This window comes from Leptosomus discolor, chromosome 11 (genome assembly GCF_034619465.1).
Source record: "Leptosomus discolor isolate bLepDis1 chromosome 11, bLepDis1.hap2, whole genome shotgun sequence".
NCBI lineage: Eukaryota > Metazoa > Chordata > Aves > Leptosomiformes > Leptosomidae > Leptosomus > Leptosomus discolor.
The window spans coordinates 22921534-22933120 of record NC_141401.1 but is presented as its reverse complement, the minus strand read 5'-3'; positions in this window follow the sequence as shown (position 1 = coordinate 22933120).

Here is an 11587-nt window from a genome sequence, read left to right as displayed (position 1 = left end):
TTGAAACTCTGGAGGCGGGTCGAAGTCTGCCTCATTTAAATGAACCCACTTACTTTTTTTTTTGATGTGATACCTCAATGAGATGCCTATTCACTTGTTTTTCATTCTTGGTGTTTTTGAAGACTTGAATGTACTCAAAACCTAAAACTACTCAGTTTTTTAAAGTTTAAATCAGTTAAGGCAAGTCAGGACATAGAAGTATTAGAACTGGCAGGTGGGGGAGTACTTTCTGTCTATCCATTTGCTACTCTAGCTGTAATAAAATGTACCATTTTCCCCTTTTATTCCTGTTCCTGTCTTCCAGTTTCTAGAGTGACAGCATATGAGAACCTCACTGAGGTACCGAAGCTGTGCAGAGCCTCTGTGATCACTCTGTCTGTGGATGTTGTTTTGTTCTGGTGCTATTTTAAAAGCCATGTGACTTTGAAATGCTCTGCCTGACTCTGTGATCTTACCTCTTGGCTTATGCAGTTGTCTTCCACAAACTTTCTCTACTACATCTTTAACTTTCAGCAAGCAGTTATGGAGGTCCTCTGTCTTCAGCTGCAAATCCCGAAGGGCAGGCTTCACTTTGTTACAGACTTCCAGTGTGATTTCTGGGGTTTGTCCCTTAAATGTTATCTGTAATAGTATGTAGTATGATATATGCATTATGCCTCTACTAGTAGTTCTAAACAGGCTTAACCTTGCCCAGATAACAGTTCTTAAATGGTGTGTGTGAATATTGGAACATTTTCTGGTCCCTTTAAAGTGGATTTCCATGGTAGCACATACTAAAGGGAGACTTGCAATGAAACACAGTGTATAAACGCAAAAAAGTTCTGTTTTGTGCTTTGGAATAAGGTGATGGAGATGAAAATGGATGTATAAATGTAACCTCCATTTGTGAACCTGGTTGTATGAATAAGTCGTGTTAATTACTTAAATGCCTATATATGAAATGTGACTTTTAAACAGTAGAGTAAAAATTCGTTTTTGTCTTTGTAGTGCTCCTTACAGTTACTGCTGTGGGGTATTAGGGAGTTTTTAAGAGTGCAATAATATATATACGCACACGACTCAATTTGTGCATTAGCACTAAGTTGGCAAAACACCCCTGAGGATAAATCTCCAATAGGAATCTGTGGAATAGTTGGTCTTAAATATTGCCTATATACTACAGACCAGAAGTGTGGGTTAAAAGATGCAGGAAAGCCCTACTGTCATGCTACCTATTACTGCACGATTTAAAAAGCAGACATTTTTGAAGCTGCTGTCAACACTACCTAAAAGCAATACAAATACTTTAGAACTGGACTCCAGAGTAAAAAAACCCTATTCTTGCAAAATGTTTCATGGCACCTTTAATCCCTACAAATAACTGAAACCTCTTTGGCGCTTTATTTGAAAGGCTTTGTCCCTTCTGTTCAACCAGTGGGCCATTACTGGCTCATCAATGACTAAATTACTAGTCCTGCGCTCTCTATAAATTTGGGCTTTACCTGATGCTCTCCCATGCGAACACCGTGTAAATCGGCGCTTGCTGAACACTGAGATTTGACAGGAGCAAACTCCAAAGCAAGATAGCTGCAGGTTTCCTCCTGTTCGTTCTTACTGTGAGTGGAAACGAAATGATTCTGGCAGTCAGGCATTGCACAAGGAGTATGCAGAAGCACATCTGCTTATCTAATGGTTAATTCTTTAATCTGCAGGTTTTAAGAGGTGCTTTCTTTAAGTGGATGAGGCATGCTTAGCTGCACAACAGAGTTTTTCATAGGGTTGTTCAGATTAACGTTTTGCAGGGGAAAGAAAAAGGCCAAGGCAGAGGGTTGGTATGGTTAAAGATCACATGCCTGATGTGTGATGTGTTCTTCCACTATTGCTTCACTAGATGACACATAGAACTGTGCATATCAAAGGAACCTTGTAGAAAACAAGCTATTCTCAGTTACATGCTTTGGTTTATTTGAAGTATAGCAATGGCATCAGTGGGGGTTTTGATAGTGGGAGTGCGAATCCCAAACCTACATCACTAAATGACCAGCCTTATCCCTTCAGATCCCAGCTCATTTGCTGAAGTGGTTGAAGCGTTCTGTGCCGTGCGCCTTTATCCCCTTTTTGTCATATCGCAGGCCAGCATACTGCCCTCGGCCTAGGCTGGGGGGGGCGGCCCAGCCCTGATGAACACCAGTGCTGTGCCCAGTAGCATCAGAAGTGGTCGGAACTGGCCTGGCTGTGAACTGCGTGCTCCGCGCCTGGCTTCACTCCAGGTCTACAGCTACTTCTGAGTGCCACAGTAATGGGAGGAAATGTTATGTGTTAGAACCTGACAGTTTTTCACTAAATTAAATTGAAGTGAAATCAATAGACATCCGAAATGGAGTGAGATTTTATGGTACTGCGTATAAAACCTTAAGATTTAATAGGAAACTGTAAAGTGGGTTATTCATCTACATATTTAAAAACTAGCTGAGGCATTCTGGTGTGTGCAGGCTTTTAGATGCATGCTTCTGCATTTAAATGCCATACAACCTACAGGAGAGGCACTTTTTTATTGCTTATAAAAAATTTACAAATTTTACTAACAAACCGTTTTTACTAGTGTGTTCTCTTTTATTTTGAAAAACTTAAAGAAAAAACCTTGCGGTGTCCCTTAACACAGGTGATTTGAATAGTTTTTAACTGGATGTATTGACATTGGAGTGAATATGAAACACTAGAAATTGTATTCTCAATAGCAAAACAGCAAAGACTTGCAGATTTGTTCAGTTGCTGGCAGCTTTTATACCTTGCTTTTTTAAAAAAAAGTCTGTATAGTGAATTACTCTGGTCTGGGATTTGGTCTTATTGGACTTAGTTTTGTTGATAATCTTTTGTGTGTGTTTGTGAAAGGTTACCTTAGAGGGTGTGTGAAGCTCCGATTCCATAAGCAATGAAACAAATGTCCTTCATTTCAGGGTGGCAGATTACATGGCATCTATAACTCAAGGTTTCAGCTAGTCTTCCAAAATCTGAAATGTGCAGACAAGGAGGAAAACCTAAGATGTGTGGATTATGACCTCCTTTTTTTTTGTAACTTTAAAAAAGGACACGATCTATAAAAATGAATAGGCTACCTCAGAGCTGTCTTTCCTTACAGTCCTGCAGGGATAAACATTCATAATTGGCCTAGATACTTTTTGCAGAAGGAAGAGGAGAATGGTTTTCTCTTCAACAAGACCTAACTAAGCATAAATAAAACTGGCAGAATAGGCAAGTTATTACAGATACCTGGATATTTCATGGTTCTTTGTTCTTTTTAAATTATGTGTTCATAGTTATAAGAATATTGTTTTTGAAATCCTCAATGCGATTTAATATTTTAGGTGTTGAATAATTCATGCTAAACTTTGTTTACGCATTGTTTATGGCACCAAAGAACCTCAAGCAAAAAGACTTTACCACATTCCTTTATTCACAATTATCCTCTAGTTAATAACAACTTTTAGACACAATTGCCTTGGGAAAAATCTTTGCTATGCCTAAAGACTGGTACTATGCTGAGCCTCGGCATTGCATTATGAGGGCTGCCCACATCTTTCCTGTTCCTGCATTATTTTTTATCCATGGACAAATGTTCCAGCACTAAGTTTGTTTCTTGTTTGGGTTTTTATTTCTTGTAAGGGCCCTTTATTCTCAAGTCTGTGTGGACACTATGGCCAAGTACAAGCAGCCTGACTACAGAATGAGCTGCGCTGGAGTGTTTTGTGAGGTTTATTCACGGAGGTTAAAGTGATGTTTGTCCTTAAGAAACTTTCTGAGCACTGACTACTTCAGACTGTGCTAGAGTGATGGTTCATGGTAGTATCAAGGGATAGCTTAGTTTTCTTTAATTATCAAATACAGTAACTGGCACGGGTCACAAGGACTTGTCTGGGATTACATAGAGAAAAAAAACTCACTTGGAAGAATTTGCCTGTAAATTCATATCTAAATCTTTTTTTCAAAATAAGAAAATAGATTTTTATGAAAATAGCCTCATAAATGTAGAAGCATGTACTACATCAGTGCCTTGCCATCTTCTCATGTGTATTCAAACATCATAGGTCCAGAAGTTTATGGCACTGACTTAAATTCTTGGTCGTCTAAGAATCTCACATAATCATTTTCTCATGGAGTTTATGGAAAACACCAAGTATGCAGTAGTAAAGAAAAGGCAGTAGTTGTGGTCTGCAGACAATGACAGTGTCTTTGTTGCTGCACACACCTATCTTTCTGAAGTATCAGAAGGTTGAAGGTCTGGCCTGCTGCTTAGCCAGGACTTGGAGCTGCCTGTTCTGAACCATTCTCAAGAACCAGCTGAGCTGTGGATGTCTGCTGCTTCAGAAACCAAAGGTGAGCTGAGACAGGAGTGAGTATTGCTCACAGGAAAAAGGGAGAAAACCAGGCAGCTGTGTAGGAGCAGAATTGGAGATTGATCTTGGACAGTATGAAAATGGAATAAAGCTCTTTGTCCCTTCCAGCAACTCCAGTGAAAGCCTTGAAAATGGGCCTGCAGGTTTAGAATTATACAGCATGTTGAACCTTTAGTTGGCACCAGGGAAGTCTATAGAAACTATCAGTATTTCTTATGAAATTGGTTTTTGGTACTGCTCCTGGAATGTTCCTGACACTTTTTTTCCTTCTGGTTCTCAAGCTTAACAGCCACAGTGTTCCTAGGTTGGGTGTGAGGAAGGCAAAGAAACTGGTGTGGAAGGAGAAATACATTGGAAGTGTCAGTCAAAGTTCATGACAGCCCTCTGCGGAGTAATGGGAAGGAGTGCCGAGTTGAATTCTAGTGGGTACCTATTCACAGGGTATCTCTGTCCATGTGCATGCCTTGTTCGGGATGAGTGCACCACTGAGGGGTGTGTGGAGGAAAACACTCTTACTGACGTGGTACAGGCTAAAGGTATAGCTACTGATATTGCACTTGGGTCATACTTCTGGCACACCACTTTAAATTGTCTTTGTTTTCAGCAAGATAGAGTCAAAGGCAGCATTTATAGCATGGTTGAAAGACCTTGAACCACCTCTGTTGTCCTGATGGGATCGTAAGGAATATATTGCTTAGCAAGCTGCCATGTAAGCTTAGAGGAAAGTTACTTGAGTGCAAGTTGGTTTTTGAGCCAGAACTTTATTTTTAAAGGACAACAAATCTTGGCTTTAATATGGAGTATAGAAAAAGTTAAAGCTGCCTCTGAGGGCTTCAAGAGCGTGATGAATTGCAGCAGCTAAAAGTTAAAGTATATTAATAACCTGAGCATCTAGTTTGTGTCCAGGTTATTCAGGAGTGGAGGGAAAGAAGCAATATTAACCTCACAGCTGCCTTTTCTAAATCAGAATGCTATGCTTAGATGAAAAGTCATTCAGCTGGTTTTAGTTTACATTTGAACTTTCTTGGGTTTAGTTTATGTGGGTTTGACTCAGAGCTCAGAGTTTGAATGAGCCGAGGAGTTGAAAGCAAGGTACATCACAGGCATTTAAGTTCGGTGTGGTTTTGTGTTGAAGCTGTGCAAGCCAAAGTCTTCAGCCACAGTTTAATATCTGAGACTTAAGGGGTTTTGCTCGAAAATCCCCCCCCCCCCCCTTTGAAACCTTGCAATTTAGCTTGAATTTTCATTATGAAGCTTAGCATTTTGCTTAAGATGATAAAAGCTAGCTAGTCTTCTGTTTTGGAGATAACAGTAAAACCATTTATCATCCTAAGGAATATAAACAAGTAGCTGGATTAATTGTGTTTAAAATTATCTGATAGAGATGTTCTTTGAAGATTTAAATGAAATCTACAATTTGACAGGGATAGATAACAGAGGTTCTCCTCCCCATCTACTCTGCCTGATGAGGCCACATCTGGGGTACTGTGTCCAGTTCTGGGATTCCCAGTTCAAGAGGGACAGGGAGCTACTGGAGAGAGTCCAGCGGAGGGCTATGGAGATGATGAGGGGGCTGGAGCGTCTCTCTTATGAAGAAAGGCTGAGAGACCTGGGGCTCTTTAGCCTGGAGAAGAGAAGACTGAGAGGGGACCTTATCAATGCTTATCAATACCTAAAGGGTGGGTGTCAAGAGGATGGGGCCAGGCTCTTCTCAGTGGTGCCCAGTGACAGGACAAGGGGCAACGGGCCCAAACTGGGGCACAGGAGGTTCCATCTGAACATGAGGAACAACTTCTGTACTTTGGGGGTGACAGAGCCCTGGAACAGGCTGCTCAGGGAGGTTGTGGAGTCTCCTTCTCTGGAGACATTCAAAACCCGCCTGGATGCAGCCCTGTGCAGCCTGCTGTAGGTGACCCTGCTTTGGTGGGGGAGTTGGACTGGCTGATCTCCAGAGGTCCCTTCCAGCCCCTGCCGTTCTGTGATACAGATGATAGTGATGAAGGGAACTGTAAATTATGCTGAATACAGATTTGCGTCAATGCAGTTGAGGAGGAGTTAACACTTACTTGGATTTGGCTTCATTTTTTGGATGCTTTGCATCTTTTCACTGTACTTGAGTGTTCAAATGAAAAAGATATTTAGTCAAATGAGGTGTCTTCAACAGAGAAAATGTTAACAATTTTCTGACAGGAAGCCAGGGTCAGACATAGTAATGGAAAATCAAAGTGGAAACAAAACTACACTGCACTGCTACAGAGATTCTTTTAAATAAAATTAGGATAACTTATCTGCAGTGCTATGCAGCAGTTTTTCTTCAGAGCTGATACTTGGGTTTGCTTTAACAGAAATGGTTTGAAACTTATATATTTATGATGCTGATACTGAATTACAAGGTGTAACAGATATTTAAATTTGGTCTTTCATGTAATTCTGCAAAATCGGTGATAAAGTTACAGGTTTTGTAAACCAGCACCAATTCAAGCCTACTGGAGTGCATTCACAGCTGCTTTGGTTAGCATCTCTGCTCAAAGCACAATGATGCCAATACAACATCTGTGGGACTGAAGCTAGTAGGTATCCTGATGGTATCAGTTTCTTATAGCAAATGCATGAAGAATGCTAGTTTGCAAATGAACTCGCTTGTTCCCATGTCTAAGGTAAAAGCCTATAGCTACAAAGATAGCTAGATGTCTAAATTAGTGTCCAGTAAGTTTTCTTGCTCCAGTAATTTGAATGCTAGATATTAACATTAAACATTCTAACATATTAAAAAAAAAATTGCGAGGGGATAGCTGTTTCTGTTTTAAAACCTGTCTTTTGTAGGCTAATAGGAACTTTACCTATTAAGGGAACTTCTGCCCATAGTAAAACACAGATACTGCAGATGCAGGGATTGTACACATGCATTGGTGCAGCCTGCATAATAACCATCAAGACCCAGTCTCCTAGCTGTTGGAGGTTACACTAAAAAATGTTGGGGTAGACACTTCCCTTCCATGATTCAACTAATAACCATGGTGTTCCACTAGAGGATAATGAAGTCTTCATATTCCCAAAGCATTTCTACCTGTTCACCTCTTTGGGGCATCTGCTTCCTTGGCAGAATGAAGTGAACTACTTAGTGGAGACTGCATCTATTAATTTTTAGTTTTGTTTTGTTGGATGCCCTATGGATTATTATGGAAGTATGAAAGTCCACAGAGGCAGGATACAAGCTTAATACAAATTAGAGTAAATAATTTGAAGCATGGGATCTGACAGGAAGGAGATAGGACAGCCTTATGAAATCTTAAACAGGCTAGGTTATTCAGAAAAGTGTTCAAAGAATAGCGTTCTCATTGTACTGACTAGGGAGATACTGTAGTAGAATCCAGTGAAGTAAAACTAACATATTTGTTAAATAAAAGTAAGCCAGTTATTCTATACGACAAAAGTGTTTTTCATGTAGTTTCTTCTCCAAGCTGCCCTGGACTGAATAATCAAAACTGGTTTAGAAAATTAGTGCAATAGCAAATATTACCTTTGTTCATAATGTCCATGTGGAGGATATTCTGGTTATGAGAATCTCTGTTAAGGACCTCGATTGGACCTGCTTGTCATGGCATTGTGTAATTATTGGTTAAAGTAAAAATCAAACCCTGCCAAAGGATGAATGAACCTGTGAATGAAATCATCCCTGTTAAGTGCTTTTGTTATGTGTTCACTAAATTCACACTTTTGAGTCTTTACTTTGAGTAGGTCAGACTTTTCCTGCTGTCACAGCATACTGTGCAGAAGAAAGATCTCTTTGCCCCTGGATGTTTTAGGTTTAGTCCTTACAGGCATAACTGAAAACCTGGAGTGGTCTGTGAAGTTTTGTCTTTTGGGTCTTAACATAGAGTAGAACCATAGAATCGTTCGGGTTCAGAAAGACCTTTGAGATCCTCAAGTCCAACCATAGTGCTACTCTACCAAGTACACCCCTAAACCAGATCTCCAAGCAGCACATCTAAACGACCTTTAAACATTAAGTGATGGTGACTCAACCACCTCCCTGGCATCCTGTTCCAATGTCTGATAACTCTTTCAGTGAAAACAATTTTCCTAATATCCAGCTGAAACCTACCCTGGTGCAGCTCGAGTCCGTTCCCTCTTGTTCTGTCCTTACTTACTTGTGAGAAGAGACCAGCGCCTTGGTGTAGGGTGAGGGGAGGAATTGGGCTGCCAGACTGGCAGTGGAATGTACTTTCTGATGGGACTCCTGTGAGCTCTAGGAAGCATGTGCCTCTGAGCTACCGCGTGGTTGTGTAGCCATCCTCAGCCCTTATGCTGGAAGCCGATAGGTGAGCACTCTGCAGATCGGGCTAGGGTGAATGTACAGCTGAGAAAGTGAAGTAGTACCTGTTTGTGAATACAGTGTGTGAGACTTGTTGGGTCTGATGTACTGCTTTTCATGAGGGTTTGCTTCCTGTTGCTTTTTGATTAACAGCAACTTTTTGGGAGTTGATGTGAACTTCCGAGTCTGGCCCATTGGAAAGATGTGTAAGTACTTCCTGAGGTGGAAAGCTCAAAGGAATTCTTGTTTGTATTTATGTGATTAAACAAGGAAACATTTGTGTCTGCATGCACATGAAATAAATATTAAGGTTGGATTGGTTTAGAGAGTTAAAGGTTTAATTAATGTCTCAAATAGCGTGTCTACCACAATGTCTGAAGTAAAATCTGACTTCTTGCATCAATAGCAAAACATGAAAGCTAACAAAAGCAATTTGTGGGTTGAGCCCTGTGTGTCTTGCCACCCAGGTGCCGGCTCCGCTGCAGGTGAGTGAGCACCACTCCCTGAGCCTGTCCCTGCTGCTCCCAGTCACTGCTGCTGGGGTAAACAGGAAGCGGCTGTGATCCTGGAGCGTTTACTCAGTGCTCTGTGAAATTAAAATAAACATAGAAAGCAATTTTTACTTGAGAACCTCCCCCACTGTGGGGCTTCTCCTGGCCCCCCAAACAAGCTCCTCCAGCCCCTGTGACCAGTGAGAGGAGTTGACAGCTTGCATGTGAAATGGGCATACTGGTGTGGGGGGAGCCCTCCTGCTTCTCCCGGAGTGAGCAATAAAAGCTTTTCAGCTCTGCACTGCATATCCCACCTCCCTGTGCCACAGCTGTCTGGTGGAGCTGGACTGCCATCCCTGGGGCTCTTCTTGCTCTGGTGGTCCCCCCCAATATGGCGACCTGTGTAGAAATCAATCACCTGAGCTCTACAGCTGAACATAGTCCAAGGACAGGTTGTGCAATGCTTTAATCCAACATGAAAGGAGATATTCTTGAAGCCACCTAATTGAGAAAATCCCAGATAAACCTAACTATATACCTTGAAATTCTGCAAGCAAGGCTTTGGCAAATGAACTCTTCATCATGGGCCACCACCCTGGTACAGTGCAGCAGGGATTGTGTTGTACTGCCCTGCTCGTCCCAGTTCAGACAACGCTATGCATACAGGAGGGCAGGTCCCAGTTGTAACAGTTGGGAAGATCAAAGCAAATATCTCAAAAATGGGTCCATTTGAAACCTGTGGCCATTGCAGTGCCCACATTAAGAATTAAGTAGTCAACTGCTCATTTATTTTTGGCATCTGGGCAATTAAATGTTATAACTCTGAGCCGTGTATTACACTAATAAAGTTTTGTGGTGTCAGCACAAATGTGCTTTTTGGTACACAGTGTTGAAAACCCAGTCTTGGCCACAGTTATCTGCTGTGTTGCAGCTTTTGCTGTTTTGTCATGCCTGTTCTAATAAAGAGTGTTTTTCTTTGGCCTGAACTGACACAGGCACGTGACACATGACAATCTCCCCTTAAAACAAAAAGTTTGTATTCCCTTGAGTTTGTAAATAAGTTCAGAAAATGCCTGTATATATACCTAAAAGGGGGAAAACCCCCACCAAAACCCAAAAGAGACTCAACTGTAGTTTTTCAACATTATTTTAAATTCAGATGTGATTCAGCAGGATGATTTCACTAACATCCTTATTTTATAAATCAGTCTTTCAATTTTTGTGGAATTGCTACATACTTTTCCTCAACTAGATGAAGCTGTGGGCATAAAAACATCTGATTTGATATTCTTGGTTGAAAACAGCAGTAATAAAACAAGGTCCATGCCAATTTGCATATTCTGCCCAGCCTCCTGTATTCTGACCTACAATCCATTAGCAATTGATGAGATGAGGACAAATACACCCAACAAAACTGTAGTTCAATAACTTATTGAGAGAAAATAGTATAGGTGTAGGATATAATATTCCTTATTATTGCTGGAGCGTGCTAGTGCATCATACTGGAGTTCAATTGGTTTGTACCCAGAGGTCTTAAGAATTTGTGCTAAGCAAATAAAAAAAAAAAGTAGGTTTGGAGGGATAGGCAAGTGAGAGTGTCCCCGTAGGTAGTGTGCTTTGTAAGTTAATGAAATGGGCGTGTTGGGGCATAGATTTTTATTTTTTTAATTCAGTCTCTAAGCCAATGAAAAATAATCTCTTTATCGAGATTGTTTCAGTGTCTTTACATATTTGGAAAGGATAGTTTTGCTGTTTGTAAAGAAAAATCCCTTTCCTCTGTGTACGAGAGCTGGCCCACTGTATTGAAGTGGTATTTTTAAAGAGCTTTTTTTTACTGGACCATTCAGGCAGTAAAGGGTGGCACTTGTGGATCAGCGTTCAATATCCGAGAACCTTAAAAAAGGCATATTGAGGTAATATTTTAGCGTGAATGAAAAGGATGGAAACCCCTGCGGGTGTTAGGCTGCAGGGACAGTTTGTCCTGCGCTGGGCCGTGCGCTGGGCCCGGCTGTAAGAACAGCACCGGGAGAGGCGTTGTGAGCCGGTGGTCGATGGCTGCCGGCGCTGCTGCCGGGCGAGTCCTCCGGGCGAAACAAATGACTAGATTTCGGTGGTTTAGTAGTTTTAACGGAAAAAATAGAGCTATCGCGATGCCCCAAAGAGGTGAAAGGGTAGAAATGCTTTGGGAATATGAAGACTTCACTATCCTCTAGTGGAACACCTGATGCAGAATAGAAAGAAAAAGAACGTGAAACAGATTGTGACCCAAGTTTGACACATCTAGTGTGTTAAAAGGTGTAGAAATATGTTGTGATCCTAAGGGAAAAGTCAAAGCAAAAGTCTGACTGGTAGACGCATAGTTCTTAATCTGAGTAATATTTCCAGTTAGTGCAATGCACTATTTAAGA